This window comes from Megalobrama amblycephala, linkage group LG9 (assembly GCF_018812025.1).
Source record: "Megalobrama amblycephala isolate DHTTF-2021 linkage group LG9, ASM1881202v1, whole genome shotgun sequence".
Classification (NCBI taxonomy): Eukaryota; Metazoa; Chordata; class Actinopteri; order Cypriniformes; family Xenocyprididae; genus Megalobrama; species Megalobrama amblycephala.
The window spans coordinates 27,547,958-27,565,526 of NC_063052.1; the positions used below are offsets into that span (position 1 = coordinate 27,547,958).

Below are 17,569 nucleotides of genomic sequence, written 5' to 3' on the forward strand. Positions count from 1 at the left end.
TTTATTTACGAAAGAAAGGCGCCACTCAAAATTCCAAAATACGTTTATGTTTGCGCGAATCATTTTTTGACTGACTGTTTTGAGAACGAGGGTCAATTCAAAGCAGGTCTTGCTTCAAAGTTTATCCTCAAGTGTGGATCGTTGCCTACTGTTCGCGATCCAACGTCACCTCCAGAAGAAGTAAGTGTATTTAATGTTTTTTGAGCAAATAGTCATTTCAGTCAATGTCAGCCAGTTCAATAACAAATGCGTCTAAAGTTGTTGTTGTCGTCGTAGAATGTCTGTGTATATAATTTAAACCTTGTTTGTATAGTGTGTATCCACACGTATATATATATATATTTTTTTTTTTAAAGATATTGTATTAAAATCTGTGTATGTTTACTTAGCAAACGTTATCACAGTATTTGTGTTTGTAGTTTCAAAAAATTGCACGAACGTTATCACAGTGTGTGCGTGTGTGTGTGTGTTGCACATCCATAATTGCAAAGGGGACGCAATTAAAACTCTATAAGTACATAAATGTATCAAATAACCATTCAGAGACGTCCGGCTCCATTCTCAATTGTGTTTCTTCTGCCGGAGTCTCTTCATCATCCGGGACTGATTCCGGTTCAAACATGTACGGCTGAATGCCATTCAAAACAGCGTGTCTCTCACTCTCAGCCATTCTGCTTCTAACGACTGTTTATTGCCATAGGTATGCAAGTTACGCCCTCATCCAAAGGCAGGGCGGGGATATGCAGCTCATTTATATTTAAGGTGGTACACACCAAAACAGCTCTTTTTAAAACAGGCCCCAAAAATGACATTTTCAAATGGTTATAATAAATTAACTGTGGGGTATTTTGTGCTGAAACTTCACAAATACATTCTGGGGACACCCAAGACCAATATTACATCTTGTAAAAAGGGGCATAATAGGTGCCCTTTAAATGATTTTAGCAAATGGCTGCAATATAACAAAGAGTGAAAAATTTAAGGGGGTCTGAATACTTTCCGTACCCACTGTATGTTGTTCAATACAATATTGACTTTAAACAACCCTCACAGACAATATTATACATTTTAATTGACATTCGGTGCACAGAAAACTGAATAGTAAAAATGATCTTAAATCTCAAATTGTCTTTTTTTAAACCTGAGCTCCTCAGGGAACACTAGTCTTTTTGTATCTCCTGGCCTAAAACCGCACATTATCTCTATTTCACAGGGTCAGAATTTTGACAACACTCTTTCCTCTTTATCATCTGTAACATTGCCACCGGCATACATGGAAGTGATTGTTGCCATGTTAACAGTGTTATCAATGTTGCAAAGTCCCACGCCCACAGAGTTGTTTGCATGACTTTCTCTTGCCAGAGCAGGCCACATGCCATCAATCCCACTACCAACAGTCCAACAGCTGCTCAGATGCCTCAGTTTGTATGACTAACATGTATGTATTTACATGCACTGCTTCCAGCTTTGCAGGATTGATTTTAGAGAACAGCATTTTTTTAAAGGGATGTTTTAAAGGGACTGTTTTTGTGGAACTCTGGTAGAGTCTTGGAGCACTAGTGGTCAGTAATACCACAGAACAGAGAAATAATGCCAGCAGAGCGAATTAAAGACAGAATGGAGTCAGGGTTCATGGAAATTACAAAGAGGAGATGCTTGTGCTTATAATATTAGTTCATAAATCAATTGCAGATGGACAGCTGCAGGAGAGAGTTTGCTGTTTGTTACTGACATTATCGTTTGGTTCAGGAATTAACACTATAAATCTGAGGTCAACATTGTAAAAGGAAATAATACAAAAAGCCTTGACTTCCTTCTGAAAAGCACAATGTGCTCTGATTGGTCGGCTGTACCAGAGTGTGTTTCGTAAAATGTTGCGCCCCTTGCAAAAACATTACACACTAAAGAAATTTGAAAATGTAAAAAAAGAGATTATATATGGTAATTTGATTTTTTTTATTAACATTCCTACAGATTTAGCACTACACTTTTATTCTTTCCCTGTTAAATGTTTTTTCAGATTTTTTTTCTAGAATTACTTTTGCTGTTGAATTATCCACTCATCTAGTTTATAATATATTTTTTGTCATAGATTGATTATTTATTTTTATTCAGTTGTTGTTTTTCCTCTTATCAAGCAGTATTTAGTGGATAGTGTTTAACACAAAAGTTTGATCATCGGCTCCACACACACATATATATAATCTACAAGGATCAAGAAAAAAAAACAGCACTGGTATCAGTATTGGCCAATATTCATGAATTTAGTTATCGGAATCGGAATGGTTATGAAAAAAAATGGTATCGGTGCATCCTCAGTTTTTACTTTTACTTTGACCAGGATTTTAATAATCATCTTTTTGAGGTTAGGTATTTGTCATTTGTCGACTGCATAAAAACGTGTATTTGATAATTCCCACTTCTGAAGTCATGATTACGAGCACATTGCATTCAAGTGGGAGGGCGTTCATGTGCAATTTTTACCTAGGAAACACGTAATTATGATAATTCCGAGAGCACGTGAAGTAGTGCTGGGTGGTATACCGGTTTCAATTTTGAGACCGATATGTATTTTTTCAAAAAACGCCATACCGGTGCGTAGCTGAAACAGCTGCTGTATCTATTCAATGACCATGAAGTGCAATGTATATTGATGTATTATGATGTATATTACGATGCTATGATGAACTTTATGCCTTTCTCCACCGACATTCTGAGTTATTCAAATTGTTAAGGATACTGATTGTTAGAAGGGAGCTGTCTGACTCTGAGATGACAAACGGGAACCTTGGTTTGTGTAGCAACACATTATTAGCTGTTTGATAACATAGTCAAGCAAAAGGCTAATCGTATTAATCCCCGTTATATGTCCGATGTTGTAAAGAGTGATACCATTGTGCAGCATTTACCTCAGTAAGTTGACCGAGTTGATCTCTGAGTTGGCGTGAGCAAGTGGAGGTGGGGTTAATTTGTATATACATTGATCCACGTATACTAAATGAGGCAAGGGTGTAGAGTTACATTCAAGCTATTTTAAGGTATGAGGAATTTTTTCACAGGAAAAAAAGTTTAAATATATAATTTTGGTGATCAAAGATGAGTTTTAGGGGATAAAATTATTGACTACAGGGGGACTTTAAGTAAAAATATAATGAATATGTAATACAGTGCATAATATTTATTTAATTGTTCTTCTCTAAAGTTATTTTTCTAGCTAATTAATAAGTTTAGCTTTCTTGAGGTAAATGTATGGTTAAGTGACATTGTATAGCCTACAAGTAAGAATTATTGACATCTTTCCGAGGATGAAACACAATTACACTGATTACATGAGACATGATACATTTCATTAAAGGGGACTGAGACAAGCAGGGCGGGGCGAGAGCCGTGAGAGAACGGCGCGAGGCCGGTGGCGTGATTGTTAAGGAGCATCACCTGCGTGCTGTACCGGTCTCGTATCTCTCACGGAGGAGCTCCAGAAGCATAAAGGGAGGAGTGACAATAGTGAAGGATGCCGCCATTTTACTTTCATTTTGTATTTGTTTAATTTGTATTAAAGTGTTTGAACGTTCACCGGTTCCCGACTTATTCTTCCCATAACAACATACTGTGTTACAGGGACCTATAATGCCCCTTTTACAGTATGTAATATAAGTCTCTGGTGTCCCCAGAATGTGTCTATGAAGATTCAGCTCAAAATTCCCCACAGGTAATTTATTATAGCTTCTCAAATTTGCCCCTATTTGGGTGTGAGCAAAAACATGCCATTTTTGTGTGTCCCTTTAAATGCAAATGAGCTGCTGCTCCTGGCCTCCTTTCCAGAAGAGGGTGGAGCTATAACAGCTCATGATTCGGTTGCTCAACAACAACAAAGCTGGAGAATCTCACACGCAGCCAAAAAAAAAAAAAAAAAAAAAGTTAACATTTTTAGAATACATCTGGGGTCTCATTTATAAAGCGTGTGTACGCACAAAACGGGGATGGAAACGTGCGTACGCCAGTTCCCACGCAAAGGTTGTGATCTATAAAAACAAACTTGACGGGAGAATGTGCGCACCTTTAAGCAAACTTTGAGCTGTGCGTACGCACATTCTGGAGACAAAAGTGATATGAATTGAGATAGTAGATGTGCTACTTTCGATCACTTTTCCAGTGACACGCTGTTTTAATGACAGCGAGGAGCGCTGGAAGCACAATAATTCCTCTTTAAACTAAACTGCAGATGTTATGACAAAATATTTTTTCGAGAATGACGATCAGTGATGCACACTTAACTTAGATATTATGGAAGACACTGCTGGATTCAGTGGTCAAACGGTCCGTTGTCCAGTTTGAATAGGACCAATAATATCTAACTGTACAACCACAGCTGCAGGAGGTGTTGATGTTGTGTGAAGGATCTTCAAACAATTACTATTTGAAGGATATCATTTGAGGAAAACGGTAAGATTTGCATGTTTTCTTTTTAAAATACTTTGTCAGTGATGCGCCGTTTCAGACAATTGTATTTACACTGCAATAAATAGGTAGGCCGATCTGTTTCCACTAAAAATAGCCTATAAACTTCCTAAAAGATATGTTCACCTTATCAGCAAAACTGCATAAATTTGATTTGAATTGTTTAAAACTATTAAAATACTATCTGGCCAGTGGAAATGAATGAATCAACTCTATTCTAAAACCTTTATCTGAAGTATTTTATACAATTTTGTTTTTATGGATATTTTGATATATTTATTCTAAAACATAAAGAGGATATTGGATGATCTTTATCAATATAATGTGTGGCACAAATTGCATTTATAGTCCATATCTAATATTTTCCAATGTCTTGTACCTTTGACGGTGTTAACCGTGAATGTCACGTGGATGGGAACGTGTATGGAAATGATATGCAGATGAGGTTATGCATAGTAAAACTAGGCGTCGTAAGCTCCATATATGGTGATTTAGGGGAGGAGACAGGGTGGAGATGCACGTACGCACAATCTTCTGCTGACTGGGATTTATAAAGGGATTTGTGTGCAGGTTCTGGCGTACGCATGGTTTTATAAATCTGATTTTTTTTGTGCGTACGCAGAATCTAGCTTTTGCGCGTACGTACACTTTTAGTAGGGATCCTACGCACAGTTTTATAAATGAGACCCCTGGACTGTTTCTGAATGGTTAGTGGATAAATTTATGTAGTTGCTGTGGAGTTGGTTAAACTCATCAACTAGCATGTGCCATCATGTTAAACTTAAATCCAGCGTTGAATTGACCCTCGTTAGTGAAGCAGTCCGGAGTAAAATGACGGCATGGTAACAACACTCTACTACAACAATGCTTCCTCTTCTCTGAAGCAGCCCAACATGGCCTCCCCCCCTTTTGTTGTGTGTTCCTGGGGGCAGGGTTTATGTAAATTTTGGGGTTTTTGATGTCACCAACCCGGGAAGAAGCTTGTTGTAGTCCTTACCAGTCGTTTGTTGTAGTCCTTAAAAAGTGATTTCTGTCAAAGAAAATATCTCCCTTTGCATTGAACTTTGAGCATTGTAATTTGGAGATGTAGTTTATGCTCAAACAGCAACATTACAGGTGCATCTCAATAAATTAAAATATCATGGAAAAGTTTTTTTTTTTTTTTTCTGTAATTTAATTCATAAAGTAAAACTTAAATATATTTTAAATTTATTAGACATAAAGTAAAATATTTCCAGACTTTTTTGTTTTCATTTTGATGATTACAGCTTGCTGCTCATCAAAATCAAAAAATCAGTATCTCAAATTATTAGAATATTTCATTTCAAGTTCTATTAAATTACCATTCTCAGCGTATAAATACTGGGTTTAGGTCAGTAATCCCAACAGCAGTCATGGGAAAGTCTGCTGACTTCACAGTTGTCCAGAAGACGATCATCAAGAACCTCTACAATAAGGGTAAGCCAAAGAGGGTCACTGCTGAAAGAGCTGGCTGTTCGCAGAGTGCTGTGCCAAAACATATTCATGGAAAGTTGACTGGAAGGAAAAAATGTGGTAGGAAAAGGTGTACAAGTGAAAGGAATGACCGCAGGCTTGATAATATTTAAGAACTTAGGAGAGCTTCAAAGGGAGTGGACTGAAGCTGGAGTCTTGGGGGCTACAACTGTCACATTCCACGTACCAAGCCACTTCTGAACCAAAGACAACATCAGAATCGTCTTACCTGGGCTAAGGAGAAAAACAACTGAACTGTTGCTCAGTGGTCCAAAGTCCTCTTTTCAGATGAAAGTAAATTTTGCATTTCATTTGGAAATCAAGGTCCCATAGTCTGGAGGAAGAGTGGCGAGGCACAGAAACCATGCCGCTTGAAGTTCAGTGTGAAGTTTCCACAGTCAGTGATGATTTGGGCTGCCATGTCATCTGTTGGTGTTGGTCCACTGCGTTTTCTGAAGTCCAGAGTCAACGCAGCCATCTACCAGGAAATTTTAGAGCACTTCATGCTTCCTTCTGCTGACAAGCTTTATGGAGATGCTAATTTCATTTTCCAGCAGGATTTGGCACCTGCCCACACTGCCAAAGGTACCAAAAGCTGGTTCAATGACCATGGTGTTACTGTGCTTGATTGGCCAGCAAACTCGCCTGACCTGAACCCCATAGAGAATCTATGGGGTACTGTCAAGAGGAAGATGAGAGACACCAGACCCAACAATGCAGAGACCTGAAGGCCGCTATCAAAGCAACCTGGGCTTCCATTACACCTGAGCAGTGCCACAGGTTGATTGCCTCCATGCCACGCCACATTGATCCAGTAATTCATGCAAAAGGAGGCCCAACCAAGTATTGAGTGCATAGAAATGAACATACTTTTCAGAAGCCTGACATTTCTGTTTAAAATATCTTTTTTTTATTGATCTTATGAAGTATTCTATTTTATTGGTGGGTTTTTGTTAAATGTGAGCCAAAATCATCACAATTAAAAGAACCAAAGACTTAAAGTACTTCAGTCTGTGTGCATTGAATTTATTAATACACGAGTTCCACAATTTGAGTTGAATTACTGAAATAAATGAACTTTTCCACAACATTCTAATTTATTGAGATGCACCTGTATACACTAATAAAGTTCAAAAAGTGAAATTATAATCAAGAACCCCTTTAAGTTGCAATGTGTCTTTCAACATACCTTTTGATGTTTTGTTTTGTAACTAGCAGTTTTGTGCTGTAACTATTAGTAAAGAGGAAGAGATGATTGGTTCACATTAGGAATGTCAATGTACATAAATTCACATAATTGATCATTGTTTAAATTAACTAGGGCTGCAATAACTAATCGATAAATTGATAACAATCGATAATGAAAATAATCAACAGCGAATGTCATTATCACGTCAAATTACAGCTCTGAATAACGCATTTCTATGGAAAAAATTGTAAAAAAAAGGTACATGATCCAACCAGCCCAAAACATGAGAACTGTTTATATTAAGTTTCAAGTTAATGCATTAGGGGTGGGACACTTCAGATTCTAGAGAGTATTTGATTGGACAGAAAATCTGATGAGAAGCTGAAGTGCAGCCATCAAAATCATTGATCCATATTGGCAAATGTCAGAGACTGTAAGTTTTGAATGCTTATATCTTCTAAATACAAATTTTGTCATTGTTTTGGAGCACACTAGCTTATAGATACCACTAAGGCTAACATATTCATATTAAAAGCCAAAAAAAAATTCAATATTGATTTCATAGCGACTGTAAGTAATAAATGGAACGCAAAGGTAGATTTATCTCACCAAACCACTTCAGACGATTCAGTGCGTGCAACTGAACAAAACACTCAAACTAATTTCGCAAACCAATACAGACCATTTTGCCAATTGATTGATCAACCCATTATAAAAGAATTGACTCAAAAGAGTGATTAATTTACAAATTAGGCATTGCTCATGCCCCAGTAAAAAGAGAAAGTGCTCTTGGAAAAAACTACACATTTCTTAAAATTTCATGCATTTAAATAAAGTAACAACAGGAGCATCGGCCAGTGTAACAATGTAAAAGTAAATCTTTGTCATTAGAAATTACTTGAGTAAGAGTGAAAGTACCCACCTTTAAATCTACTTTTTTTAAAAAAACATGTTTTTACAAATTTTACTTAAGTAAATGTAATGGAATAAATGTAGCACATTACTACCCACCTCTGCTTTGCAAAGATATACTGTTAGCGAAACATCCTGGCACCGCCCATGTTGCAGGGAGCGGCATTTAGCTGAATATGAAAAAATGTGCTGTGCTGTATAATTAAATGAATATCCATGGTAACTGATGACTGGTGGGAAAACTAGAACAAAGGAAATAGGAAACAGACAATAAACAAAATTAGTCCAATGAAAGTCCATGAAAGTGAAACTAACAGAACATAATCTTGACAAGGACATGCTAAATGTAACTTATTTAGCATGTGAACTTAATGAACAAGTAAGATATTACTTGTCACTGGCATCAGCTCAGTCATTGCTTATAGAGTCAATGCAGTGTTTACCTCCATGTATCTATACTTTTCAGCACAATGGTAACCATAAAAACTTCAGCATTATATAAAATCTTTCAAATGTCAAACATAACTGCATTAAACACTAACAGGTCTTTCTCTTCACTAAAAACAAATAAAATTAACGCAGACATTTGAGTTTAAATTACACAAAATATTAAATTAATGTAATGATCACCATTATTATATCAACAGAACTCAACAAAATAATGTTTGCAACTTAAAAGGTTTACTTAAATCAATAAATTAGAATTTTTAGCTTGCAACAATGAATTTATTAAAGTTGTGGTAACAAGACCCCTGAATTACATTTTATTACAGAATTAGTTTATCTTGAGGATGAAGATGACTAAAAAGCAGAACAGCCATCTTAGTGACGTAAAATAATTTGGCTTTAATCCAACACTCATTTGACCTTATCAGTTACCATGGATGCTGAATTTCAGGTGCCAACATTAGTGTGCAAATGTTATTTCTAATGACAGCAAACTTTTCATTTTTCAGACTATAGCACATCAGTCTTCTCTATCATCAGCCAGCAAAAGCATCAGCTCAACATTTATGCAGCAAATCTCCTTTGTAATACAGTAAAGGGACAGTGAGATGGATAAAATTGTACTCTCATTTTATCTACTTTCATCTTGCTTTTCTGTACATTTCTAGTCACACTCAACTCCATGTTTCATCTCTTGCCTACAGTTTAAAAAGATTTCTGCACATTTTTTGCCAAAAACGGTTCTGGTGTGATGGGTGGGCAAAGTGCGAGCAGCGTATCCTTTAACAGAGACGTCTCACCTCATGAATATTATAGCAATGAAAGCCCTCACACTACTCATATACGTCAGATATCAATGCAGAGAGAGAGAGAGAGAGAGAGAGAGAGATGCAAGCTGCTGCATGATTAATCTTTAAAAGATTGTGTTCTCAATTTCATCACCCACATGATCTAATAGCTAAATGACAACTTTGAAAAAAATAAAATTGAGATATTCCATTCTGCATTCGTGGTGGCATGTTTAGATATAAACAGCTTCACAAACAATCTTTTCAAACACACAGTCTCATTATTGATGTGTTACAAATATTCCAGTTATTATCACAGAAGTATACAGAAGTATTATTCAGATATAAACGCTGATGTCTACGTTACCAATCAAAATAGAATAAATCACCTTTTGAAAATAACTGGGTGCTTCAAATAACGACTGTATCGATTGCATTGTTATGCCACTGGGTGGCAACAAATTACTGTTAAAAATGTTTTAACAAATTATAATTAATAAATGTATAAATGTTTGAAATCAGGACAATTCTTCTTGGTATGTTTTCATATACCCTTCAGAAAAAGTATATTTTAAATTAATTTGCTCATTTATACAATTTGTGTTTTATAATATACAATATGTGTCTCCTAATACTGCAGTGACTACCATCACACCAAGCATTTTAGAAAACAACCAAGTTCTGTTCATTATCCCACACAAATTCAAAAAGAGGGCCATGAACCTCAGATCTTTATTCCATGTGATAAATGTTTTAACAGAAAGCAGTTTCATTTTCATGATTTCTAGTATTAAAAAGTGGCTATAATTGACAAATTGCCATATAATACTATACCACAGTACCACATTAAAGAGTACATTATTATAAGTGATCCAATATATTTGGACTTGCATATGATGACTAAACAGGCATTTGAGTGAGAAACCACATTCTCCACATGGAAAAGCCACTGTCTGAGGAACTGAATGACACAGGGTCGTGCACTATATATGTATGACCACATACACCACATCAAGTGAAGAGTTCAGCATTTTTACACTGGAGGCTTTGAGAAAGATTGAAAAAAATATATATATTTCATATCAACTTCTAAAGATTGTGCTAGCTGTGGTTGACAGTCTTTTTAATGTGCACCATCTTAAAGGGATAGTAAATTGTGGAAATTCTGTCATTAAAGGTGCCCTAGAATCAAAAATTGAATTTACCTTGGCATAGTTGAATAACAAATTCAGTACATGGAAAAGACATACATTGAGTTTCAAACTCCATTGCTTCCTCCTTCTTATGTAAATCTCATTTGTTTAAAAGACCTCCGAAGAACAGGCGAATCTCAACATAACACCGACTGTAACGTAACAGTCGGGATCATTAATATGTATGCCCCCAATATTTGCATATGCCAGCCCATGTTCAAGGCGTTACACAGCCAGTATTATTGAATCATCAGACTAGGTAAGCAAGCAAGAACAATAGCGAAAAATGGCAGATGGAGTGATAATAACTGACATGATCCATGATATCATGATATTTTTAGTGATATTTGTGAATTGTCTTTATAAATGTTTTGTTAGCATGTTGCTAATGTACTGTTAAATGTGGTTAAAGTTACCATAGTTTCTTACTGTATTCACGGAGACAAGAGAGCCTTCGCCATTTCCATTTTTAAACACTTGCAGTCTGTATAATGCACAAACACAACTTCATTCTTTATAAATCTCTCCAACAGTGTGTAATGTTAGCTTTAGCCACGGAGCACTATCAAACTCATTCAGAATCAAATGTAAACATCCAAATAAATACTATACTCACATGATCCGATGCATGCATGAAGTATGCATGACGAACATCTTGTAAAGATCCATTTGAGGGTTATATTAGCCATGTAAACTTTGTAAATGCACTGTATTATCGTCGAGAGCTTGGGGGGGCAGGGAGCGCGCGATTTAAAGGGGCCGCGCGCTGAATCGATGCATAGTTAATGATGCCCCAAAATAGGCAGTTAAAAAAATGTATTAAAACAATCTATGGGGTATTTTGAGCTGAAACTTCACAGACACATTCAGGGGACACCTTAAACTTATATTACATCTTGTAAAAACTGGTTCTAGGGCACCTTTAATTACTCACCCTCATGTTGTTCCAAATCCGTAAGACTTTACCTCATCTTCGGAACACAAATGAAGATCTTTTTGATGAAATCTGTGAGCTTTCTGTCCCTCCGTTGACAGTTACGCAACAACCACTTTGACGCTTTAAAAAGTTCATAAAGAGATAGTAAAAGTAATTCATATGAATTGAGTGGTTTAGTCCAAATTTTCTGAAGAAACACTTCTGAAGACACACATCACTTTATATAATGAACAGATTTAATTTAGGCTTTTATTCACATATAAACAGAGATCAGTGAACATAAGCAGAAGCTCAACTGAACCTTCTTGACCTGCTTGCTACACAAAAACAAACCTCTTGTGGAAGCTCATTGGTTCAAACATGCTTGAGCTTTCCTTTACCACAACTGATGTGTGAGTTGATGAATGTTTATGTGAATAAAAACCTAAATTCAGTCTGTTCATTATATAAAACAATCAAGTCTCTTCAGAAAATTTGGACTAAACCACTCAATTCATATGGATTCGTTTTACGATATCTTTATGAACTTTTTGAAGTGTTTTCATCAAAAAGATCTTCATTTGTGTTCCAAATATGAACGGAAGTCTTATGAGTTTGGAATGACATGAGGGTGAGTAATCAATGACAGATTTTTAATTTTTAGGTGAACTATCCCTTTAATTAATATGTGGCTAAACATAGAGCTGTGCAGTTTCTGTGTTCACTTACTCAACAGCTATTGTCATTGAAACCCCATACAACAGTGCATGGACTGTGAATGGATTCATAAGGGGATGATAAATATATAAATTTGTTCCTGCTCATATTACCATTTACAATCAATCATGGTTCAAATTCAGCCAAACAAAATAAACGCTCTCAATGCCAAAATCAACTCTATCTCTAAGTAACTCGGTCTTCTTCAATCTGTATGCGTTTAAAACAACACAAACTGCTAATTCACACTTTTGTTTACTGAAGAAAAATCCCTTCTTGTAAATTCCGTTGTCGTACTATTTTGCAGCACTTTTAATTCAGTTGTGGAATAACGGATCTAGTCGGGGGGGGGGGGGGGAATGCAAGAAAACAAGATCAAACATCACCTTTAAATAACACAAGCTCACGTGCCCACTGTTCAGAAACAAAAACACATTTTTCTTTTCAGTTTTCCTGGGATTATGAAGCACAATTTGATTGTTCAGATTCCCTTCAAGTCTAATTCGCTTGATGTGGCCTGTAGCACTGGAATCCCAGTCAGAGCGAAAACAAACAGTCCATTCTCTCCAACTAGCTCAAACAATCACCACAGTAAACAACAACATTTTCTTTCACATTTCTTCTCTGCACCCTCTCCAGGGTCTTGACAAAGCCTTACTGCATCAAAAACATACATTGACATTTACACACACATATTTTTCAGATTTCGGATGCAGCTTTCGACTCTCACCAGTTCACCAATTCCACAATCCCACGCGTGTGGAAAGCCTGCATACAGCTCCCATACAGAATGAAGGCGTACTTGGGTTTTGGAGTCACAAGGCAACTATTATCTGTGAATAGAATGTGCTATTTTCCTGTTTTGCTCCAACCCTAATCAAACACACCTGAACAAAACACACTAATCAAGGTCTGAAGGATTACTAGAAAGCTACAGACAGGTGATTTTAGCCTCGTTCAGACTGTCAGTCCAAATTTGTTTTTTGTGCATGTCCGAATGAAATCTTTACGAATTTTACTAATTTGTTTCAAGCTACATCCATATGTGTTTTGAGATCCTTCTTTGATCGAATTTCTTATGGTTTATGTGTTTTCTCACCGCATAAAATGTAAACGGCAGACGTTCTTATAGGAAACATGCTGATAGTCACTGCAGAAACAAGGTTGTGATGTTGTAAAGTGCCAGAAAAGCAGAAAATTATAAAATAACAGAGACATGTTTTGAAACCGTCGGAGACGACAGCACAGAATAAAACCAAGCATACCGCCAAACCACTATAGCCACCTCCTACGTTTCTGCAGCTGCCTCATAAGACACAGTAGTCCAGTGCGGTGGCTACACATTGTCATGTTGTAAATAAGACAAAATCTGTATTGCAAACCCCTCCATGTTGCAGTTGTTGATGTTGTTTTTGACGTATACCTACCAACACAACGTCATTGCCACAGAAACCAATGCAGATATTCCAGAAAATGAAAAAGCGGCATTGCACACACAAATCGGATCTGAACAGTCGCGATACACAATGTAAACACGCAATCATTTTAGATCAGATTTCTTTCGGATACACAAATACTTGGATTTGGACTGACAGTGCGAACATAGCCTGTGATCAGAGTTGGAGATAAACTGGATTTCAAGGGCCAGAGTTTCTCAGCCCTGGTCTATGTGGACAGAAGTGAAGTAATGCTGAGATGTACATGTAAGAACATGGACTTCCATTGAACATGGATTGGATCCATTTAACATCTAACAGGCCAAAACAAATACATAAATACAACAGAACAAAGATGTATATGAAATAAACAGTGCTTTTCAGGTAGGTTTAACAGTAGTTTCCAGGTATAGAAATAAAGAAATCAAATGTGAAATATATTCTTCATTGTATAAATTAAATATAAAAAGTTTAATAAAATTTTATTAAAGTTACAAAAGTTATTTAATCAAGAGTACACTATTTATGTTAATTTAAGACATGACCCACTATGTTTACTAGAGGCGGGAATAACAGGGAACCTCACATTACGAGACAATCACGATACATGGCTCACACTAACGATGATATCACCATACAGCGATTCTGCAATAATCGATATATTGCTAGACAATCCTATGATGATACATCACGATATCTAACTATGAAAACAAAGTGCAAAGGTTAAGTGCAGGTTTTCTCTCTTTATTAAAGTCCAAACTGTTACAAAACAGCACAAAAACTTTTTTCACTCTGTAAATTAAATTTAACATTTTAAGTAAATTAAGCATTTTATGCTTATACTTTTTAAAAGCTCAAACTTTTCATTGCGTGTAAACTGACACATTTAGCCTAAGTTAACTGCTTATCGACTTGTTTTATATAAACCTAAAAAAATTTAAACATGGGAACATCTCAGTGTTTACCAGCAGCTTCCTTAACATAAACCTGGGAAAAGTGTTGTCAAAGGAACTGACCTGGGTATTTTAAAATGTTTAAGTCCCCCTGAAATCAAAACTTCAGTTTTTTAGCTTTTAATATATGTTAGCTTTAGTCTTATGAATAAGCTGGTGTGTTCCAAAACAATGACAAAATTTGCATTTAGGAGATATAAGCATTCAAAACGTATGGTCTCTCACTTACGCTAAAATGGATCACGGATTATCATGACATCACATCGCACTTCAGCTTCTCATCAAATCTTCTGTCCAATAAAATGCTCTCTAGAATCTGAAGTCCCACACCCTCCTACACTATCAACAGACAAGCTGTGGCCGAAATCGGTCATTTGTTCACACATTTACTAGTTTCTACATGGTGAATGGCACAGAATACACTACATAGAGAATAGGGAACGATTCAGACAGTGTAAATATGCTTTCCATTGACGTGAATGAAGTCTGTTTTCGAGTTAGTATAACGTGAACTTTGACACTCTTCACCGAGCGCTTACAAACTTACTTTTTAAAGCAGGCATCTATTGGCGAATTCGTCTATCGAAAGCAGGCATCTATCAACGGATCCCTAATATATATTTCTGTGTAAACGCTCGTTGAAGAATGTCAAAGATGTCTACGTTTGTCACATTAAAGCCTAAGTGTGTCCAGACTTTGAACTTAAACTTATTTTACTCACAATGCTGTCCGTCATCCTGGTAATAACCTTTTCTTAGGCTAGTTAACTTTGACATGTTTACATGTCCCTCATTCATATGTTGAGTGCCGCCTTGAAGTAGCAGCGCTGTGAGCACGGAAATCTATTTAGAGCGCCTTATTTTATTAATTAATATATCAATATTTGGCGTCAGTGTATCGATTCTCATATATCGCACAGAAAAGGACGACAACATATCGCCGTATCGATATTTTGTCCCACCCCTAATGTTTACAAAAGTGAAAAAGAACTCAATTCAGTATTTGCACACTGTCCAAATTGTAGCTTTATAAATGTTGGTGGCGTATACATAGTGCATCTCTAATTAAAACAACCTGCAAGTGTCATAGCTTAAAATGTCCTCCTGATTATGAAGAAAGCATTTATAGTTTTACATTATTGGCCCCACCCACTACCAGTCAGTCTTAACAGCTGATACTTGTCTACACCGGATGCGAGCGTCACATTGCGTCAAAGCAAATGAAGAGTTTGTTTCTTAAACGCGATAAACACCATTTTTATATTTTTATTTGTATCTGGTCGGTATTGAAAAGTCATTTATTATTTTTGCGATATCCGTTGTGTTATTCTGTCATGTTTTCTCCCTTTCTTTCCAAAACGCGACAAACGCCCGTCTCCTTTCTCTGCAGAACAATACAACTCTGGTTGTATTGAAATGTGCTTTATAAATAATAATAAATACAGAACATGATATATCCGCTCAACCAATCACAGCGCACCATTCTACGCACTGTAAACAGTAATGGCGGCGCTCTGAATACACCCGGCATCCTAGTTTTCCTTATCTACTTTGTGCTTTATGATCAACAAAAACAGAAAAATTAATAATTTTGACGGCATTGGTGAACCTGTGGTGGTTTCTGCGGTGGGGAAGAAACGTAAGTCATCGAAACATAATCATTTATGTCAGGAGATGAGGCACTCTAGTCGGGAGGAGGAAAAATGCCAGCTGTTGCTTGTTCCACGACAGCATCAAACTTCTGTCACGGTTCACAAAACTGAATCATGAACAGTTTTTAAAAGCCGTCTTTAATACCAACGTACTCGATAAATGTGTTTATTTTAACCGTGCGGTGGCACCAGATACTCTTTTGACTAAATGTATTTTTAGTCAACTGCCTGTTGCTGTCATATATGTATTTTCAATATAAAAAAATAACTTCTATATTGATGGATTAATTGCATTTTGAAAAAAAAAAATGTGTCATGGATTTATTGCATTTTGGGAATTGGCATTTTTATTGCATTTTTTTTTATAATAAACCTTTTAAAATCAAAATGTAGATTTGAATTTTTTATGTTTTTATAACCAAAAGATGCTATGTGAAAGTTTGAAACAGAAAATAGTGGTTTTCATCTTGCCGCTTTCTTGGTAAAAAAACACCTTTGTACTCAAATTAATCAAAATGGAGTTACTGTGTTTTGGAACCAAACTCTTCAAATATAACCCACTGAAATCCTTTCTCCAAGTTTTTTATTTAAAAATTAACAAAATTAGCAGCACTGTGGACTTTTTGTTTGAATAAATATTAAAATAATAACATTAACATTAAAGATGGCACCATGTGACCATAAGATTTAAAAGTTTACCTATTACAGCAGGTTTTAATGAACACAACCTTGACAAATCAAATGTGCATACAGTATAAAAGCAACACAACTAAAGCAATGTGCATGTAATTTCTGTTGTGAATGTGCTTTTCCTAAAAAAATGCACTAAAACAGAAAACTAAACACAAAAAAATATATATATTACAATAGGGGTCTCATTAAAATGCTATGTATATGACAACTTGGATCAATACAACTTGCAATTTTAGACTAGACATTGCTGCAAAGACATTGCTCTCCATTATATTATCTATTTGACAGATGCACATCTTGCACTTAACAGTATTTACAGTGAGTTTTCATCAAACACAGTTTTAATGATAATTAAAAGCTGAAACGGTAATACTGACCATTTGGAATTTTACTGTGGTTTATCGTGAAAACAGTAACCGTTTTATCCCTAGATTGAAGTGTCTGCATTCACATATTTGCATAGAGTATATTTTGGGCCTGAAGTATATATTCTGAAAAAAAGCTGTGTGTTGACATTATTCACATAAAATATTATACAAGATCACAGACCTATACTTAACCCTGTAAAATGAAGGAATTGGCAGGGTTTAGTATATAAAACACTTGCTTCTCAGATAAATTATATACGGTAAAATTAATCCCAGTTCTGGCCAATGTTCAGTTGTACAGCATCTGTATGCAGTGTTTGTGAATGTACAGTGCTCAGCATAAATGAGTACACC

General features: G+C 36.0%; 1 protein-coding gene across 6 annotated transcripts in view; it reads right to left on the minus strand.

Moving 5' to 3' along the window:
• thrb (thyroid hormone receptor beta) overlaps positions 1–17,569 on the minus strand; it is a 234,116-nt gene that overhangs the window by 173,863 nt on the left and 42,684 nt on the right. For 4 of the 6 annotated variants that reach the window (XM_048202491.1, XM_048202488.1, XM_048202492.1 and 1 more), the window contains exon 2: positions 8,153–8,295. The exons of the other annotated variants lie outside the window; for them this stretch is intronic. The gene's annotated coding sequence lies outside the window, so the exon portion shown is untranslated. The remainder of the gene's footprint in view (positions 1–8,152; positions 8,296–17,569) is intronic. 6 annotated transcript variants of the gene reach the window in all.